Source organism: Pteropus alecto, unplaced genomic scaffold (genome assembly GCF_000325575.1).
Source record: "Pteropus alecto unplaced genomic scaffold, ASM32557v1 scaffold69, whole genome shotgun sequence".
NCBI lineage: Eukaryota > Metazoa > Chordata > Mammalia > Chiroptera > Pteropodidae > Pteropus > Pteropus alecto.
Genome location: NW_006494610.1, coordinates 5,592,246 through 5,595,192, shown reverse-complemented (window position 1 = coordinate 5,595,192; position 2,947 = coordinate 5,592,246). Strand labels below are relative to the sequence as shown.

Genomic DNA, 2,947 nt, shown 5'->3' with positions numbered 1-2,947 from the left:
TCCAACTTAATTCCTTTACATGTAGATATTCAGTTTTCTCAATACCATTTGTCGAAGACTATACTTTCCTCATCCAATAATATTGACATCCTTATTGAAAATCATTTGTTGATATATGTGAGGGTTTATTTCTGGGCTCTCTATTGGTCTTTATGTTTGTCTTTATGCCAGTGTACACTGTTTTGATTATTACAACTCTGCAATAAGTTTTAAAAATAGGAAGTGTGAGACTGCCATCTTTTTTTTTTTTTTTTGCATGATTTTTTTGGTTATCCAAAGCCCCTTGAGATTTCATATGAATTTTAGGATTGATTTTTCTATTTTTTCAAAATAAATCGTTAGGATTTTAATAAAAATTGTGTTACAGCTGTAGATCACTTTGGGTGTTATTAACATTAACAATATTGTCTTCTAATTTACAAACATGGGATAGCTTTCTATTTATTGGTGTCTTCTTTATTTTTTTTTATGTTTTATTTTTTTAAGCCTACAGAACCTGATATTCCTAGGTGGTCTCCCATCCAAATAATAACCAGGCCCGCCCCTGCTTAGCTTCTGAGATCGGATGAGATCGGGCATGTTCAGGGTGGCATGGTCGTAGATTAGTGTCTTCTTTAATTTCTTTCAGCAATGTTTGTAATTTTCAGTGTGCAGATCTTTGCCTTCTTGCTTAACTTTATTCCTAAGTATTTTATTTTTTTGATGCAATTGTGAATTAAGTTGAAAAACATATTTTTAAGAATAATTACTACAAACATTATTGAAGACCCTCATATTTTTTTCTTCTTCCCAGTTCTTTGCTCCTTCTCTTTCTCCAGAATCAATACTTATCATGAAATGGTATTTGTATTCTTAAAATTCAACAGTATTAATTTACGTTAATAATATACCTTCGATTTTGATATTTACTGGTTAAAACCCAACATTACACTTTCTAGATTTATTCATGCTGATCCAAATAGATCGTGTTCATTATTTAATCACTATAATAAGTTTAGCATGCGACATATAATATATGTATTCATTTTCTTACTATTATTTAAATTGTTCTAATTTTTTTCACTCTTATAAACTGACTGAGTACTTACTGTGTGCCTGCCCTTTTCTTAATATTTGTAATGGGTTGAATAGCCCCCTCCCACTAAATTCATGTTCACCAGGAATCTCAGTGAACTTACTTGGAAATAGAGTATTTGAAGATGTAATTAAGCTAAGGATCTTGAAATGAGATTATCCTAGATTTAAGGCAAGCCTTAAATCTAAGAATTAGTATCCTAATAAGAAAAAGAGAGGATACAGAGGGACACAGAGAAGCATGCCATATGAAGACAGAGGCAAAAATTGTGGATGTGTCTACCTGCCAAAGAAAGCCAAGAATTGCTGGGAACCACCAGAACCTAAGAGAAAGATATGGAAAAGATTCTCCTTTATAAACTTTGGAAGAAACCAATCCTACAGAAATCTTGATTTTGAACTTTTGGCCTCCATAATTGTAAAAAACATATATTTCTGTTGTTTTTAGATATCATATTTATAATAATTTGTTACAGCAGCCCTAGAAAGTGAATATACTGTAAGCATTAACTTATTTCTATAACAATTCTGTGAATTAGCTACTACTCTTACTCAATCTTATAAATGAGAAAACTGAGGCTACAGGATATTAAATAATTTACCAAAAGTCAAACTGCCAGAAGATGATAGAGACAGATGGTAACACTGCAAATCATTAGAAACATGTTACACTGCCTCCAAATCTGGACTAATTTTAGAAATTATATACAATCAAATGCATATACCTAGCCTGATTTTATAGCAGTGTCTATCAAGAATGATTGCTAAATTCTTACTTTTGACCTTGTACATATTAGAAAATAATTGCTAACTGTATTTCCATACTTCAAGAATATTTCCATGAACTTATATAACAGAAACTGTTTTTTCTATCACCAAGATTTAAAACTTGTCACATGATTTAGAGGAAGTTTACGACAGCACATTTTGATTATACTTATTTAGGTATTATTTTTTAAAGTGGACTGAAGGAACCTGAAAAAACTAAAGCAAATGCTAAAAATCCTTTAGGCAGGAAGTATCAGAGGAGTGAAAGCTGGTTTTCATTGTTCAAATAATCATTCTACAATACTTTAACATTTCACAGTGGCATGTTACATGTCGTTTTATTTATGTGAAGTAAAAGTACAAGGCAGTATAACCTATTTAGTAAATCCAGATTTTCGTAGAGCAATAATGAAGAACAAAATCTTTATTATAATATAAGTTTCATCTAATCATAAATTAGTAAACTGTTTCTAGTAAGATTCATAGGAAATTCATCTAACTTTCTTCACATCTTTATTTTAGCAATAACATGTTTATAAAAATTGAATTTTTTTGTCAGGACCTTACATTACACATAAATGTGTTTTTTTCATCTTTTAAAATTTCTTTTGCAGAAACTCTTTCTTGATGAAATAATTTCAGTTCTTAAAATCTTCAGTACTTTTAAATATTAATTAAATATTTAGTATATATTCTAAATACTTTTGCATCAATATCCATGTAAAATTTATCTTATACTCTGTTGTTACTGAAGAAATGAAAATGTTTATTTCTAACCAAGAGATTTCTTAAATTTAGAACTCATTATAGATACTTTCATGTATCCTGCTACTTACTCTCATTAACTAATCTTTAATAACTCTCAAAAACTACTGTTATGCTTACAGACTGAAGTATTTAATTGATACTATATAAACATAGTATTTCTATAATTTTTCCTTATTCTCTCTTCTCTATCAGTTTCCTGTGCACATTTGTAATATAGGAAAATGAAGGAAATTTATAACTGTATAATCTTACACTAGCAATCAAATAATTCTTCATTCAATAGATTTTTATTGAGTATCTACTAAATAAAGTCTACTACGCAGTAAATATAAGTTAA

General features: G+C 29.2%; 1 pseudogene; it reads right to left on the bottom strand.

Moving 5' to 3' along the window:
• Positions 1-484: 484 nt before the first annotated feature.
• Positions 485-603, bottom strand: LOC112474071 (annotated as a pseudogene).
• Between the last annotated feature and the right edge of the window lie 2,344 nt (positions 604-2,947).